The following is an 18,365-nucleotide window of genomic DNA, read 5'->3' as shown; positions in this document are numbered from 1 at the left end:
AACCCGCTCCTTTTATGCTGTTACAGAGAGCCCCCCCAAATTCCACCCACTTTTGCTGGGAGCAGCATCATGTGAGTGAAACTTTGCTTATTGAACATGCCCCCTAGCAGAACCTTCGTTAGGATCTTAGTCCCTAGTTTCTGATTTCTAAGACTATAACTCATCTAGGAACCCTGAACTGTGCTCTTCTGGTATCCACATTGCCCCTTGGTCCATCTTTCAAACCTGTGGCCTGGTGCCCAGGGCCAGATTTAGGTTTGATGAGGCCCTAAGCTACTGAAGGTAATGGGGCCCTTTATATGTCCAGCTGTCCTTTGTCAACAACATATTGTCACTGTTTTTTTGTCTTGAATATATGCTATATGGTAAATTATGGACCTAATAGATATCTAAAGCCATTTGCACATAACAAAATATGTATTTTATCAAAGTAATTGTTGAACTGAAATACAATTAAGAAGAAGACCCCTGACAGTTAAGTCCAGTTGCAGATGACTCTGGGATTGTGGCGCTTATTTCGCTTTACAGACCAAGGGAGCTGGCGTTTGTCCACAGACAGTTTTTCCGGGTCATGTGGCCATCATGACTAAGCCGCTTCTGGTGCAAAGGAACACCAAAACCAGAGCAGCGCTCGGAAACACCGTTTACCTTCCCGCCGGAGCGGCACCTATTTATCTACTTGCACTTTTTGGCATGCTTTTGAAGGTTGGCAGGAGCTGGGACTGAGCAACGGGAGCTTACCCCGTCACGGGGATTTGAACCGCCGACCTTCTGATCGGCAAGCCCAAGAGGCTCAGTGGTTTAGACCACACCGCCACCCGCGTCCCTTCAGTATATTAATAGTGAAATACAATTAAGAAGAAGTATATTAATAATATTACTTACATCATAGGAGCCTACACAACACAAAACACTGTTGATGTATGTAGGTTTTAATTTATTTGTTTTCTATCTTCTATTTTGGAAATGTACACCCAGGTTTTTGTTTTTTCCAGTTCTTGCACCTCTGCATTCTGCATCCTGACAGGTGGCAGCTGTGTTGTGGAACACCTGCTCTCCCTGGTTTGGGATTTCCCCTGCTGCTGATGCTTCCACTGCCTTCATCTCCGCGTTTCCCCCTTCTCAGTCTCTCCCACCTGAACCCACTCACTCACTGTCTTCCTTTCCTTTGCTCTGCTTCTCCCTCTCTCTACTGGATATCTCCACGCAGCCTCCATCAGCCGCATCTTTTCTCTTTCTCTGCCACATATTTCTCTGCAACAGCCTTAATTAATTGGATCGTCGTTTGTGCTCAAACCTCTTTAAAAAGGTTATATTTATCTGTCTATCTACACATGCACACACATGTAGGCCTCAGTAACTGCACTTCATATTAGCTCAAACTTTTAAGTAATTAATTGACTAATTACAAACGCATTAAGCTACTCCAAGAACATCTTAAATATCAGATGTTATCAAATTTTATCATGAAATCTTAAAGCCGTTTTGTGTAATTTCTATAAAAATTACAAAAAATGTACTGTTAAATATTTATTCTAAAGTTTTAAGTAGAGTAAAAAATGGAAGAAAGGGGAGTCTATGATTAATTCAAATACTTTCCCATTGATCTTAGTAAATTCCTCTTAACATTAATTACTTCCTATAGCAGCATACAATTAATCCCTAGATCAGTTGTGCCCAGTTCTCACCTCCCCCCTTCATATATTGAATCATTGGGTTCCATTTGTTCAGTCCAGCTCTCATTGTTTTAGAAACTCAATATACCAGCCAGCTTACTGTTCCCAACGTTTTCCTTATTAATTCCTTTTTCATACTGCAACTCTGCTTCCATGTCATTTCATTTTCTTGGTCGGAGTGGGCAATAACCCTTTGATTTTTTGGTCTGTTTTGCTGCCTGGCGACCCTACAAGGACCTAATGTCACCATGCATACCCATGCTGTGTTTCTATCAATTGATGAAATATTCTCGTTTCTGGGCCAGCTCTGTCGAACAGTCCCCCAGCAGGAATATTGCCAGGGTCACATTGAGAAGAGGTTCTCTTGGCACCTGAGGTAAATTCCCCAGTCATCTGTTGTTGCTGAAGGACATACTCCCTGAATGCATACATAGTGTGCAGATACATACATCGCAAAGAAGTGTGCCATTCTTGTCCATGGTGTTGTGATGCCTTATAGGAAAGTTGCAAGGGATAGTCATTTATCCCACTTTTCCAGTATAGAAGTTGCTGTTTTGGGGACATTTGAGAAAGTGGTAGGCAGCTGGACTGGAGATGGATGAGATCGCTTGGTGGAACTGACAACCAGATTTGGCTTCCTATATCAGCAGGATTCCTGGCAGCCCTTCCATCTTCTGTTAATCTAAGCTTGGCGGCATCTGCTGCGACCCGTTCCCATCAGGTGAGCTGGAAAGCCAACGATAACAGCTATGGTGGAACCGAAATTTAGAAGAAATAGAATCAAATCTCATTTGACTGAATTCTGTGTCTTGTTTCTTGGTTGCTCATAGCACTGGCTAAATTAGGAAAGAAAGTTAATCACTTATCCTTTTCATACATTCATTCATCACTTTCTAATTCATCAAGCACCTTGGTCGCAATGTAACGCAAATGTAACTTCCCAGGGAGGGAGCTCTGTTGAACACAGTGACACTTTACTTCAAAGTTAACATGTTTTGGATTGTGCGACACTGTGCTCATTGGATGCTAGTATCATTAGCTCTGCAATTAAGTTAAATTCTTCCATCATCCATGTTCATTGTCATGTTCTCTGCGCTTCCCTGAATGGTGAAAATTCCAGGGAAAGCAATAAGGCTTGGTTTCCTTTTGGAGTAGATATCTCTGAAAATTTAGAATGTTTGATTCAATTCAATCAAACTGAATGCTTGATTCAGTTACAAATATGCAAATAGAGTATAGGTGGAAAGAATCAAGGAGTGGTATCTGGACTCATAGGTGCTTCCAGAGTTCACAGTTAGCCCTCATGACTTTCTCCTTCTGCTGTGTCCCCTCTCGCTGTTGTTGTTTGTTTGTTTGTTTGTTCGTTTGTGTGTCTGTGTTCCTCTTTGGGAAACTGAAGCTTCTTTTAAGACACACACACACACACACACACACACCCCTTTTCTTACATTTCATAGAAATATTCAACTGTTTGCTAGCCTTTGGCTCCCATTCAGAGACATTCCCTTAGCCACTCAAGATTATTAAGATGCTATTTCCCAAACAAAAGACGTGGCTGGCAGGTAAATTTAAGGTAAAGGTAAAGGACCCCTGGACAGTTAAGTTCAGTCAAAGGCAACTGTGGGGTTGCGGCGCTCATGTCACTTTTGAGGCGAGGAAGGTGGCATTTATCCATAGACGGCTTTCCGGGTCATGTGGTCAGCAGGACTAAAACGCTTCTGGCGCAACGGGACACCATGACGTAAGCAAGAGTGCATGGAAACACCGTTTACCTTCCCACCACAGCCGTACCTATTTGTCTACTTGCACTGGTATGCTTTCAAACTGCTAGGTTGGCAAGAGCTGAGAAAGACAACGGGATGCTCAGTGGTTTAGACAGAAAGATAGACAGAATGTGCCTGGTATACAAACAACTAGTACCTGGATAGATTTTTTTGTCATACTAACTTGCCTATGTTATACATAAGTTGCTCCTACAAGTTTATTATTTAATTAAACAACAAAAGGACATTGCTTAGGAATAATAATAAAAAGTATGTCTTCCCTCTCCCTTCATTTAAAAAGGTAAAGGTAAAGGTACCCCTGCCCGTACGGGCCAGTCTTGACAGGCTCTAGGGTTGTGCGCCCATCTCACTCTATAGGCCGGGGGCCAGCGCTGTCCGAAGACACTTCCGGGTCACGTGGCCAGCGTGACAAGCTGCATCTGGCGAGCCAGTGCAGCACACGGAACGCCGTTTACCTTCCCACTAGTAAGCGGTCCCTATTTATCTACTTGCACCCGGGGGTGCTTTCGAACTGCTAGGTTGGCAGGCGCTGGGACCGAGCAACGGGAGCGCACCCCGCCGCGGGGATTCGAACCGCCGACCTTTCGATCGGCAAGTCCTAGGCGCTGAGGCTTTAACCCACAGCGCCACCCGCATCCCCTCTCCCTTCATTTACTCACATACAACTGGTAAATTTGGCATAAATGTAATTCTTGGCATTTTATAATTTTTGTCTAGCAATAAATAGCCACCGGAGAAGACTGACATAAATGTGGTGTGTTAGTATCTTTAATTTACAAGAAGTGATCAATACCCATGATTGTATGCTTATTTGGAGTAGAAGAGAAAAAAAATGGGGGGGGGGAATGCTGTTTCCTGATGTATTCCCATATGTGAAACAAAACAGGATTTCCCATACTTCCTCGGAGGGGTTTTAAGAAAGGTGTTCCAATTACAATTTCACATTTTTCACATTTCACGTTCAGGTCTTGACAATTCTGGGTGCCATATGCTTCTTATCACTGCCTATAATTACCCTGTCAATGTCTGCCAGTTATCCTAAGTGTTACTTAAGTATTACCCCCCCCCCCCGCCCTTGCTTTTTTTAAAAAATCAAATAATACATTACTGCTCTTTTAAAGGCAAATGCAATTATTTTAAGCTATGGAACAATGTTCGCTTTTAAGGTAAGGGGAGGGGCCATAGCTCGCTAGGAAAGCATCTGTTTTGCATACATGCAAATCCCACTTTCAAACCACAGCATCTCCAGGTAGGATGGGGAAACACTTGGGATTTGGTACCTATCTGTGGAGACAACAGTGAGACAGATGAATGAGGATGGTGTTGTTGTTGTTGTTGTTGTTGTTGTTTGTATAAGTCAACTTCCTAACATCTACTTTCCCTTTCGCCAGGATCTCTGCATGCGTTCTCCATTATGCCATTTGATTCTTACAAATGTTGCTTTTGCTGCAGGGATCACTGTCTCTTTGAATTGTAAAGACAGTGCATATCAACACAAGAAACACATACTGGTTTTATATCAGTGTAAGTGTTAGGACAGGGACGCCGGTGGTGCTGTGGTCTAAACCAGTGTTTCCCAACCTTGGGCCTCCAGCTGTTTTTGAACTACAATTCCCATCATCCCTGACCACTGGTCTTGCTAGCTAGGGATGATGGGAGTTGTAGTCCAAAAACAGCTGGAGGCCCAAGGTTGGGAAACACTGGTAAACCACTGACCCTGCAACGGGGTGAGCTCCCATTGTTTGGTCTCAGCTCCTGCCCACCTAGCAGTTCAAAAGCACGTCAAAGTGCAAGTAGATAAGTAGGTACCACTTTGGCGGAAAGGCAAACAACATTTCCATGCGCTGCTCTGGTTCGCCAGAAGCGGCTTAGTCATGCTGACCACATAACCTGGAAGCTGTACGCCGGCTCCCTCGGCCAGTAAAGCGAGATGAGCACCGCAACCCCAGAGTCATTTGCGACTGGACCTAACGGTCAGGGGTCCCTTTACCTAAGTGTTAAGACTTAAATAGTTCTAATAAATAAGAGCCAGTAAGAGCGCTGTGAATTATTTGTTAGTGATCCTAATTCCCTCTCACAGAGTTTTTTGGAGAGGTCGAACGAGTGTTCAACCTGTGGAAATTGGTGGGGTCTATTTCCCTGTAGAGTGGTATATAATTGCTTGTGCTGCAAACCCAAACAGATAACCAGCAAATATTTCACTTGATGTGGAAATGCCCCACAGCCCAGTTGAGAAACCTTTCACCCCTTACCCTGAATCATAAATAGCCTCAAACTTTTTCTTTATTTATTGCGCAAATAGTTGACACTGATAAAAACAACACTGAAATCATCTTCCAAAGGGGATCTTCAAGACTCGAAACAAGTGGGCAGGGGGTGATGATGATTTCCCACCAAATCTTGTTTGTCCAAATGCTGAGAAACTGCCCCAGTCCATCAGACTGTAACCTGTAGAAAGGCATTTCATACAGGTGGGTTCACTTGTCTTTGTGGCCTATAATTTCCTCGGCTTTTCAGCTTATGGTGAGGCTAAAAAAAGCTTTCCTTCCAGAAGACTTAGTTTGTTAAGCAGTGCAAATTAGAACAGAAACTGGGCTAGACTTGAATTTAAAAAGCACTTTCTGTATATGTGATGAACCCTTGTTTTAAATTTCAAACTGCAGAAAAGCTTCTGGGGAGAATTATCTTTTGTTTGTTTTGTGTTACATTTGGAAAGGGATGGGAATGTATGAGGACCCTTCCATCAGCTCCAACCGGCATGGCCAGTGGTCATTTTATCATGTATATTTTATGGTGTGGCTCACCCTGAGATTTATGGATGAAGGGAAATATACAAATTTAATAATAAGCTGTCCACCAGCAGCTAAAGGGTATCGGGTTCGTCATCTCTGCATTATCAGCCAGTCAAATCTGTAGCCCAAGCCAGCTATTAGTAAATTTTGAAGACATCACTACACCATTGCCATAAGTGCTTAATGTATCCAAATGTCTTTCACATTGGGGTAAAAGCCAAGTGAGTAGGAAAGAAAGAAAGACTTGGCAATATTTAGCATATTATTGCATATTCTTTTGCTACTCACTGCGGTAAAATTAACATCAAATGAGTTTTCACGGTTAATAGAGAAGTAAAAGTTTACTACATTGAAAAAACTTTTTTTTTTTTTTTTGCAAGCATGGCACTTAAAAGAAACTGCTTGCAATAAACTGATAATAATCTCCAATTATTTAAATGGTGCAACTGCAGAGCAGCTATATAATGCCGAACTCGTATGGCATGATAAGGTAACAGTATCAAATATATCTGAAAATGGCCATTATGCCATGCCTCCTCTGGAATACAGGTTTTTTTTTTTCCTACAACCCTGTAAAAATGAACATTATCCTTATCATATAAATGCAGTACTTTATTTCTGCACTTGGGGTTTTTTTTTGCAGTGGTTTTAACCCACCAGATAAGTGGTCAGCATCTAACTTTTATGGGTAGCTCTTTGGAAAATGAGGGCAGATGGCCAATTACTTTCCACCTCAACACCTGTATGTGTATACACACACACACACACACACACACACACACACACACACACACACTTTCCATAGTGATGTACCGGGAAGGTTGGTCCTCCCCCACTTCGTTTTGGTCATGTGTTGCCAAATAACATTTGTCTATACTGGCTCCTACTGGCTTCTTTGTACAGTGGTACCTTGGTTTACAACCATAATCCATTCTGGAGGTCCAGTTGTAAACCAAAACAGGTTGTAACCCAAGACACGCTTTTGCCAATGGGGCCTCCAAAAAAAGAAAGGGTTGTAATCCAAAAAAAGGGACACGCACTTCCGGGTTTGACGTGGTTGTAATCCAGAACGGTTGCAAACCGAGGTACCACTCAAACCCTATTACACATAAACCTTCCCATCCAGTCAGAAAATCAGTAAAAGTATACTTCAGCATATACATACATCAGCATATATATCACGAATGAGAAGGACATGGGATCATGCCACTGAGCCTTGCCTCATTTTATCTATGTGGTAACTATGTCCTCTGCCAGCTGCATTGCTGGTGACCATGCAATGTAGTTCTATGCATGAACTGGTGAACCCATTTAGAGCTGCTTTGCATGACTGAAAAACAGGACCAGTTGGGCATAAGCCATGGTGGTGGTGGCTGAGGCTAGCTTTGTCCCATAACTCTCTTTTTAAAATGTGAGGTGGTCTGGGTCCCATCTTTGGCCAGCTGGCAACTTCTACTCTCCTATTGTGTGGACAGATGGAGTCCTCCCAACCCCAGACGACCCCCCAGAGGAATAATGACTAAAGACAACGTGCTATGGGATTAAAATTGGCCACAACTTTATTAAGTTTCAGCTGAAGGGAGACCTTGGCTCAGGCATTGGGCGTTTATCCTTCCCAGTCCCTGGCTGGGGATCTGGGAGACATCAGAGTTATCCAGAATGTGTGTGTGGGGGGGGGTTGGGCTGGCTCTGTAGAACATATGTTCAAGCAGAGAGCCCTCCCCCTGTTTTGCCGCCGTTGGAGGGGGAGAGCAATGACAACCTCTCAACGTATGTCCAATGCCCCCCATCAAGACCCCTTTAATGGGGAACCCTGGTATCACCGCTGCAAGGGGGACGTGGGTCACCGCTTCATGCCCCCCCCCCTTTAGGAAGATCGACTAAAGGATTCCACCCAAGGCCTGAAACCACCAAAGTTGTGACGTTTTGCTACGGGAAAGACAAAACCTGCCAATGCAAGAAAATTCCTTTCTGGCCCTTCAACAGCAACCCTGACGTAGCAGCGCCTGCGTACCTGTGGAGAAGAGGTTAACCTGCAAAAGAAGACTTTACTGAGGGTGGGTAGGGTGGGAGAAGCTCTGGAACCGACTGCCACTTCACAGGTAAGATTCACCTTCTGTTGTGTGGGCAGGGCGTTCCCTCCCCTTACCTGGCCAATCCCCTGGCAATGCCTCCCCAGGCAGGATTGGACGATTGGCTGAGGTAAGCGGAGACCTCCAGGTATCCAGCCTGGGGAGGATGAAGCCAGCTCGAACTACCAGGAGCCACACTGGGATCTCATTTGATGTGAGGAGCGGTCATTCTCCTCAATGCACACTAGCTTCTTTTTTCTAATTGGCAGCAATGGGACAGAGTTTCCTGATTGGCTTTCTTATAGGTCCAAGCATTTGACTTGGCTTCCATCTTTCCATGTTCCAACTTGGTTTTGTCGGTTCTGATGCACTGGGCAGGGATCTAAAGCCAGAAGGAAGCTGGTGGTTCCTGACACGATCCTTCTAATGGGACGTTGGGGCAGTACCCTAGCCAAGGAGCCTCAGTACCTTCCACACCTTCTGGTTGGTCACAGCAGATGACAGGAATGAGCAAAGCTGACTTTCATTCCCTTAACACAGGCTTCCTCAACCTCGTGTCGGAATCTCCGTTCAACCGAGCTGATAAGGCTCATCTTCGGAATCGCCTTCCGACGATTAATTGATGACCTGATCCTTTGATAAGGCCTCAGGCACGTCGTCCCAGCAGAGCTCCCAAAACAGCAAGCAGATGAGATAGTATGAGCTACATTGCTATGCTTTATTTTCTAGCTGTGCAGAGCAAAGAAATATAGATCCTCTCCCTGTGAGAGCAGAGAGCAACTGAACAAAGGAACAGGAAATCACTAGCGTCACATCCCGTCTCCCTTTCCCATGAGACTGCAAGGTGTCTGGAATGTAAACAGAGTCCTGTGACTCCCAGCAGCTGCTCAGTAAGAAACAGAAACTAACACCTTGGCCCTCCCGATGTTTTGAGACTACAGTTCCCAGCATCCCTGACCACTGGTCCTGCTAGCTAGGGATCATGGGAGTTGTAGGCCTGCCTTAACACCTCCCAGCGATCAGGCAGGATACCACTGGCAGCAGGGGCACTGCCATAATGTTTTGGTCTTTTGCCTATGCCATGCCAATATCCATCCGGGAGCTATACATATACAAGCATTGCAGCCCGATTTGCCTCAAAGCTTGCACCTGCTCTTGTTCTCCCCCCTGTCCTGCTCCATTTCAAGCTGTGGGCAAGATGTTCAAGAGAGAAAAATGAACCAGTGGTTAACAGCAGTGAGTTATCAGTCCACTGAAGGCAGTAAATACTGTGCATTGACTTCAGGAGAAGGAGTGCACTACACATTTTATTTTACAGCCCGCTGTAAGACTTGAAATAGAGCACTTGGCCTCCTGCAATATATGCAATCAAGACAACAGCCTCATAAAACTGGACAAAGAAAAAAGCCAGCTGATTTTTATTTATTTATTTTGCATAAAGAATTTCAACAGATTTTTTTGGAAGCAAACGACAAATAGTAACCAGAACCAGGTAAATTACTTCTGGTAGCTGGGTGGTGTACACTATTTATTAATTTTATGAATGCACATATGAAAAGTTCCTTTGGTTTGGCATAGCTTCCCCGCTACATATTGCCACATTTCCTGTTTCCACTGATATTTCTCTCTTCCAACATCTGTTTCAAGCCTCTCCCGTCACCTCTTGCAAGTGAAGAGATGGGGAAACTGTACACTTGTGTGATCTCGTTTCTTAGCAACCTCCCCGCTATTTCTCCCCCCCCCACAACTTTTCACATATTCTAGAAGCAGCTAAAAAAGCATACAAGATCGAACAGCTGCACTGCCTTTGTGAGATTCCTTCTTGTCCTCAGCCTTCCAGAAACTAAAGTTTCCAGGGATATGTGAAACTCCACAAAGAAACTTTGATAGCCTTTTAGAAACCCATTTGCTTCTCTTGTTTCTCACGTGTCTATCTTGTTTAGGGACAGGCTGAGCAACTAATTTGAACCCATTTGGGTCTTGTTGGTGCTCCATTCCATCTTCTTCCTTTCCATTCCATGCCACTGAATCCCATTCTATCCCATTATACATCTTTTGATTACATTATGTGTGCACTTTTACTGTAAAAGGTGCTCTTTTCAGTGCATTCACCAGTAAAATACTACAGTGGTACCTCAGTTTACGAACTTAATCCGTTCCAGAAGTCAGTTCTTAAAACAAAACTGTTCTTAAACCAAGGTGCGCTTTCCCTAATGAGGTCTCCTGCCGCCAGTGCCCTTCCACTGTTCAGATTCCATTCTTAGACTGAGGTAAAGTTCTCAAACCGGGACACTATTTCTGGTTTTGCGGAGTTTGTAAACCAAATCGTTCTTAAACCGGACTGTTCTTAAACCGAGGCACCACTGTATTTTGTATGCATGTTTTACACAAAATACACACTTTTGTACACATTCTTTTGCACACTGAAAATGCATGAGAAAAGCCAGAGAACTTCACAGTCTGAGAGTTGCATTCCGATCTCCAAGCAAGTTCAGGAACATTGGATTGGGTCTGTCTGCTGCAAAAAGCAAATTAAACAAATCCTTCCCCCATTCCTTTTTCCATCTCTTTTTCTCAAAGGCAGAAATAAAGGAGGGAGGAGTGTACTTCTATATTGTCCCCACTTTTTTTAAAAAAAATATTTTATGTGTTGCATGCACATATATTTCTTCTTCACAATCTTCCTATTGTACATAACTGCTTATTGTAAGTAGAGATGGAGGGGCTTAGAGATCAGCTGGAAATAGATAGCATCTCTTGTAGGAATGCTTCCAAAATCTCACTCCACTCAGCATTTTCCCCAAGATGTCAGAGTTCTTAATTTCCTGGTCCTATCTCAAAAGTGGAATTTTGTCCTGTCTCAGAAAGTAGAACCTATGCATTAAAGAATCCTTCATTACTCCATTATTAATTTTCTGAATTTTGTTCAGAGTGCTAGCACAGTTTGCAGCAGCTTCCATCCCTTCATGTCTCCTCACCTTCGCTGCCTCTGTGTTACTGATGCTCACCTTAATGTCTGCATTGATGAAACAAAGCAAAAAGGCAACAATAAAATGTAACTGAACATGTATATGACTGCATCAAGAGCCTTTTTAACACTGTATTTTACTGATGGGCAGGGGCGCCTTTGCAAATAATTAAACAATGTGCATAAGAAGGATCTTTATGCAATAATATTCGCTTCAACATTGCTTCACCCCCCTTTTTTTGCAGTGTTCCATCGATGCAGAGGTGGGGGTGCAAATGAGCTGAAGGAAGCAAAAGCTGCAGGAACCATATGTTTCAATTCCAGAATATTTTCCTAATTAAAACAGAATTGATGGGGAACGGAAAACAGGGCAAAGTGAACCAAAGACGCAATAAAGGAACTGAATGGGAGAAACAGAATACCACTGTTTTGGATTTACTCCGGAAATGTTACTTGTGTACATAAAGAAAGCAGCTTGGTGTAGATTTAGCACAAAAATGTAGCATCCAGTCATGGTTTGTGGGTGACTGTTGACTAGGTAAGGTAAAGGTAAAGGGCCCCTGGACACTTAAGTCCAGTCAAAGGCGACTATGGGGTTGCGGCACTCATCTCGCTTTCAGGCCGAGGGAGCCGGCGTTTGTCCACAGACAGCTTTCCGGGTCATGTGGCCAGCATGACTAAACCGCTTCTGGCAAAATGGGACACCATGACGGAAACCAGAGCGCAGGGAAACACCGTTTACCTTCCCACCGGAGCGGTACCTATTTATCTACTTGCACTGTTATGGTTTTGAACTGCTAGGTTGGCAGGAGTTGGGACAGAGCAATGGGAGTTCACCCTGTTGCAGGGATTTGAACTGCCAACCTTCTGATCGGCAAGCCCAAGGGGCTCAGTGATTTAGACCACAGTGCCACCTGCATCCCTTTGGTGATTAGGAACATCTGCAATCTTGAGGGCTTCTCCCAGGCCTCTGATGCAGGTCTTCCTCCCATCAATTTTGGAGATAACGCATGTTAGTGCCATATATATCAACTTTTTCAGTCCCGTTTATTTATTTACTTACTACTTTCATATGCCACCTTTTCTCTAAGGAACTCAAGGCAAACTTCAAGGCAGCATACATGCTTCTTCCCACTCCATTTTATCCTCACAATAACCAGGGATTTTTTGTTTTAGCTCAAACTCACCTGAACTCAGTTCCGGCACCTCTCAGATGGGCGCCATTGCCGTTGTAACAGCGAAGCGTTTGTGGTGAATTCTGGCACCTCTTTTTCTAGAAAAATAGCACTGGCAATAACCCAGTGAAGCTAAGAAGTAGATGACCCCATAGTGAGCTTTGTGGCTTAGTGGGGATTTGAACCCTGGTCTCCCAGGTCCTAATCTGACACTAACCACCGGGCCAGTGATTCCCAAACTCTGGCCTGTGAAACACCAGTGGTCTGTGCAATTAATTCAGGTGGTTCATAAAAATTCAGGTGGTTCTTTGTGTCTGTAAAAATACAATTAAAAACCATGCAACATCTAGCTCAGTATGTTACAGTTGCTAGAAGAGGCAGGAAAAAAATCATTTAAGTAGTCCACTAAGACCCTTGGCAATTTCAAGTGGTCCACATATGTAATGCGTATGGGGTTGCTCGTGCGTAAGCTGCCGCCTCTCCAGGCTAAATTGCCTTATTAAACCTTTCTGACTGGACAGCCCTTCTCTCCGTGGCTGCCTCAGTCGCTAGCAGAATCCGTCAGTGGGCGTTTCTTAAACCTCTTCCAACATAAAAGTTGTTTGACGCCCAGTCTCCTCCTACTCTCACTGCGCGGAAGTCTTCTGCGCAGGGAGGGCGTGGGTAGTGGTGCTCTCCCCGCTGGTGTCCAGTGAAGAGCCCTGGAGTCCTGGAGCCCTCTCTCCGATTCCCCCCTCTGCCCCCCTTTATCCCTGGTGTTGCGCTGATTTGCTTCCCCCTCTACTGAGCTGCCTCTCTCCCTGCTGGGCCCTTCTCCAGCATCATCTGAGAGCCTTCTCTTCACCTCTAGCTCCGATGTCAGTTCCCTGACAACATAGGAAAACTTCTAGGAATCATTGCACTAGGCACCTCTGAACCTTCAGTCGACATGAAATCACAGCTTGAAACCATAGTCGGAAACAAATTTGTTGCTTGTGTGTATGTGAATTTCACCAGTTTTTTTTTTTTTTAAATACACTGGTGCAGACAAAACATGAACTATTGTTATCTCCAAATCTGGATGGGAGGGGGCAAGGGAGGAGGGAGGAGGGAGAAGCCCAAAACCCCATGGGTGCTCCTGATCCCCAAATGATGGACCACCAAGTCGCATTATTCCTGCACCAGCACACTGAGTCAGCTACAAACTACTCAATTATAGACGTTTGATGAATGCTACTAAAGTACAAACTTGGATAGGTCTCTCTCTCCCCCCCCCCCCGCCCACTATATATATTTCCACTGTTCCACACTGTAATGCCTGTTTGCGCAGAATCTGACTGCAGATTGATGTCTTCATTTAAATGGAGAGTAGCCGGTTTTAAGCTTTAACTCTTCTCATAATGGCACCTCCAGGCAACAAGAGAAAGATTCAATCAGCCAAGCCAGGTCTCGGTATTTATGTGCATTGTGTCCTTGGGTGATGTAGACTTGTACCTTCTGTATATTTAAATATATAGCCAGTTTCACTGGCAAGATGCCTTAGGAAAAGTACATAAGAGATCCCTTTGTGAATCAGTGAAATATTTATTCACCCATCATCATCAGTTTTGCAGTTACACAGAGAAGCAGGTTTAAGAATGGGAATATATGGGGAATGACCATAACATATAATATGTGAACAGCCCAGACGCTGGGAGGGGGGGCACTTGACACAATCCACCTCTACATTGGGTTGGTTTAATTAATAATGTGATACTAACCATGTCAACTCAGAAGTAAGCCCTATTGGATTCAATGGGATTAGCTCCTAGGTAAATGGGGTTAGAGACTGTTAAGGGATGAAGGAAGAGATTTGTTTTGTTCACATCTTAATATGAACCTACCAGATTTATGCTTTCTGAACCAGAATGCAGACCCAAACATAACTCTCCTATGAAATATGCATTCCCCCAATTTGGTCCCCCAAGGATGTGTACAAAAAATGTTCATATTAGTGAAAAGTGCACACACAAATGCATATATTAGTGAAAATAATGTTCATACAAAGGTGCTTTGTATTTGGGAGAAATTGCTGGCATAATGCGTTCAAAGGCGCACATGAAAACGCATCGAGATTTTCAAGCAAACTTGTTTCTTTTTTCAAACCAAATCACAAACTGGTGCAGAAAATGGAGCAAGCCAAATTTAAGATTTGAAAAATGAAAAGCTGAGAGAAATGGAAATGGATGTTTCATTGATCTTCCCTATTCATATTGGATGAAATTTCCCCCTGATCAGTTTACTGGTAATAATTGACTAAACCTGCATAATATGCCAGACCTTAAACCATTTGAGATTTCCCACCAGAAAATCCCTTTGGACCCCATTCTTGCTTATTTTGTGTTCCCTGTCTGTAAGCATTCAAGCAAACAAGAATACTGACAGGAATGTTCCTGGGATCAGGAGTTTTCAATAGCAGAAAAACTTGAGCAGTAGTTTGGCCTCTCCATGGAGAGCATCCTCACCAGTCCCAAACTCAAATACAAGCAGCCAGTATAAAGGAGAAGCAAAGCATATCTTGAACAGCAGCCTGGGTCAATGCTTTCTCTAGATATGAGGTTGGCATGTGCAGAAACCACATCCTTTAGAAATTTTGTTAGCACTGTGCTGACACTTTTCTTTTGTCCATAAGTAACCCATATTCTTTAGGGACGCGGGTGGCGCTGTGGGTAAAACCTCAGTGCCTAGGACTTGCCTAGGTATGGTCGGTGGTTCGAATCCCCGTGGCAGGGTGAGCTCCCCTCATTCGGTCCCAGCTCCTGCCCACCTAGCAGTTCGAAAGCACCCTTAGGTGCAAGTAGATAAATAGGTACCGCTTTATAGCACAGTGTTTCCCAACCTTTTTTGGGCAAAGGCACACTTGTTTCATGAAAAAAATCTCGAGGCACACCACCATTACAGCCCCGTGACGTCAGCGCGCAGCGTCACGCCGGGAGGGACATGAATTGCTAGCAAATTACATAATCACCTCCTTGAGGGCTGGCTCATCTTCTCCGAAGGCAGAACCCCATTAATTAACAGCACAGACTCACACCATAGCCAAGACGAGGGGGGAAAACCTCAGTCATGCACAGTCATGCACATGTGGGGGCTAAATGAGGACGAAGACTGGGCAGAGAGCAGGGTTCAAATCACCCCACCTGGCCAGGACAATCCCTGGGTGCTCCCTTGGGCCACTCGCCTGACCCACCTCGCAGGGCTGTTGTTGCGAGGATAACACGGGGAGAACCACGCACCCCCCCGGGAGCTCCTTGGAGGAGAAAGTGGGCGATGAATGCAATGCACGAAATATATGAGAGGCGACCAGGTTTTGCAGGTGAGGGGCCCCCGCCAGCCTCCGCTTCCAACACCCGGTGCAACGACGCCAAAGTTTCCCCCCGGGCTCGGCTCGGGGAGCAGCGCTGCTCCCCCCCGGCTCCCCTTCGCCCTCCCGGCTCTCTCTGCCGCCCACTGGGGACCCCCCTCACCTGCCAAGTCCGGAGGGCTGGTGGAAGTTGCATGCATGCATGCAGGGCGCCGCGTTGCCATTGCATTGCACTGCACTCCATGCAATGCCTGCACGCATGCATTGCCTTGCATGCCCGCCAAGGGGTCTCCCCGCGGTCCGATGCGCCCCCTCCGGCGCGGATGCAGCATTGCAAAAATAAAAAAACCCCGACGCAGCCCTACCTGGGGGGCAGCCTCCGCCGCTCCGCCTCCGCGGGGATCCCCGGGCTCCATCCTGCCGCCCGATCTCCGGGGGGCGCAGGCAGGCTGCGCGGGGTCTGCGCGGAAGAGCCCCTGCCCGCCCGGCCGCCGCCGCTGCGCTCATTCCATGGCCGGGAGAAGAGCGCTTCAAACAAAACGCCCGGCCCGCCAGGCCACACTGGGAAATGTAGTTTGCGCACCCCGCGCGGGCGCGGAGCCCAAGGGCGAGGGGACTACGGATCCCGGCAGCCCCCGCGCCGGGGACGGAGGGGGAGAGGCCGGGTGCAGGGATGGAGGGACGGGTGGGCGAGCGAGTGAGTGAGTGGCAGCCGCCAAGCCTTGGCCGAGAGCCAGGAAGGGCCTCCCCGGAGGAGGAGGAGGAGGAGGAGGAGGAGGAGGAGGAGGGAGGCGCAGAGCGGGAGGGAGGAGGGAACCCCAGGGGTCATCTAGTGACGGCGCCCCAATCGAAAATTTGACTTTTAAAAAAAAAATCTTTCAATTTTTTAATTTTTCCCGCGGCACACCAGGCAACATCTCGCGGCACACTAGTGTGCCGCGGAACAGTGGTTGGGAAACACTGTTATAGCAGGAAGGTAAACGGCGTTTCCGTGTGCTGCGCTGGTGCTGGCTCGCCAGAGCAGCTTCGTCACGCTGGCCACGTGACCCAGAAGTGTCTTCAGACGGCGCCGGCTCACGGCCTCTAGAGCGAGATGAGCGCGCAAACCCTATAGTCGGACACGACTGGCCCGTACGGGCAGGGGTATCTTAATCTATATTCTTTACCCAAGTACCAACATCCAAATTGCCTCAAAATTTCACTTTATCTGAAGTTTGGTGGAAACTCTCATTGTAATATATTGTTATAGATTTGAGAGGGGGACACCCCCGCCAAACCCTAGAAATTAATAAATGGTAGTATTTTGATTATCTGAAATGTGAAAGGAGAAATTCCAGCTGCATAGGCTAGCCTATGTAAAACAACCTGGCCAAGCTAGGGTCATTAAGAAACAACAGAGTGTGGGTGTCAGGTGTGCGTGCAGCAGCCAGATCCTGTGACCAATAGGACTTTGCAGGACTGCGGCCTTCCTAAATTTGTTCTGAAGAGGCAAGGCGAGGTGAGGCCGATTGGTAACTCACAGCACCTGGTGGCAAGAGCTGGGAAGGGATATAAAGTCAGCATTTCCCTTCGGCTCTTTGCCACAGCAGCACGCTTCCTGCCTTGGGCTTCTTGCTTCCTGATCCTTGAACCTCGGCTTCTTGACTCCTTGCTTCCTGACCCTCAGACTCTTGGCTTCCTGACTCCTGGCTTCTGGACCCCATTTCCTGCTCCCACCCCGCCATCTTGCCCCTGGTCCTGACGTCCCCTGCCGGGACTTCGATCGCCCATGAACCGGACCGTGACAGTGGGAATGTTCAGGGAGGCAGGAGAGGATATATTGTTTATTAATATCCCTCCCAACTTGTGCTAGCAAGTTCCTTAACTTAGCAGAGTTTTCACATTCCCCTTTTAAATGCACAGCAGATAACTGGTTGCAGGCTTGTGTAAGCCTCTCACTATTAGGTTCCACAATCTTGTTTAAAGTATAAAAGAGGTTTACTCAAATTCAGTTCACAGTTGGATCCCTGAAGGCAGGCTTAGTTACAAAGTATATACATGTGGAACTATTCCATATGGGGATAATCCCACTGTCCTCTGTTGGCTGAACATGTTGGCTGAATTCCAACAGAGCATTTCTAGCTAAAAGGAAGTTGAAAAGAGAGAGTGCTGCGTAATTTGTTCTTTTGTTACCTGGACAGGTAAGGTCACGCCCATCTCTAGTCGAATGCAAAGGAAGTATGTCCCAGTCAGGAGGAAACAGGAAGTTTTCAACTGGCTGGACCAAACATTCCCCCGCATGTCCACTCTAGGAAAACAAGGAATGTTGTACTTGACTGCTACTTATGTATCACATCCCACACACAGGACCATTGAGGGCCACTGGCAATGCAAGAGAACTGTCATCTCCCCTTGCCCTGAGGTGTGAACAGAGACTGGGGGTTTGGAAGGTTACCAAGGTAAATGGGTGTAAGGTGAAAGGAAAAGGGCAAGGGGGGCTGGGAAGGAGGAGGAGGAAGAAAGAGTGGGATCCATCTTGGGACAGCTGGCTGGAAGAGATGCCTTGGACTCCATGGCTGCATTGCTGTGAGGGAATC

Source organism: Podarcis muralis, chromosome 5 (assembly GCF_964188315.1).
Source record: "Podarcis muralis chromosome 5, rPodMur119.hap1.1, whole genome shotgun sequence".
NCBI lineage: Eukaryota > Metazoa > Chordata > Lepidosauria > Squamata > Lacertidae > Podarcis > Podarcis muralis.
This window is presented reverse-complemented; position numbering follows the sequence as displayed.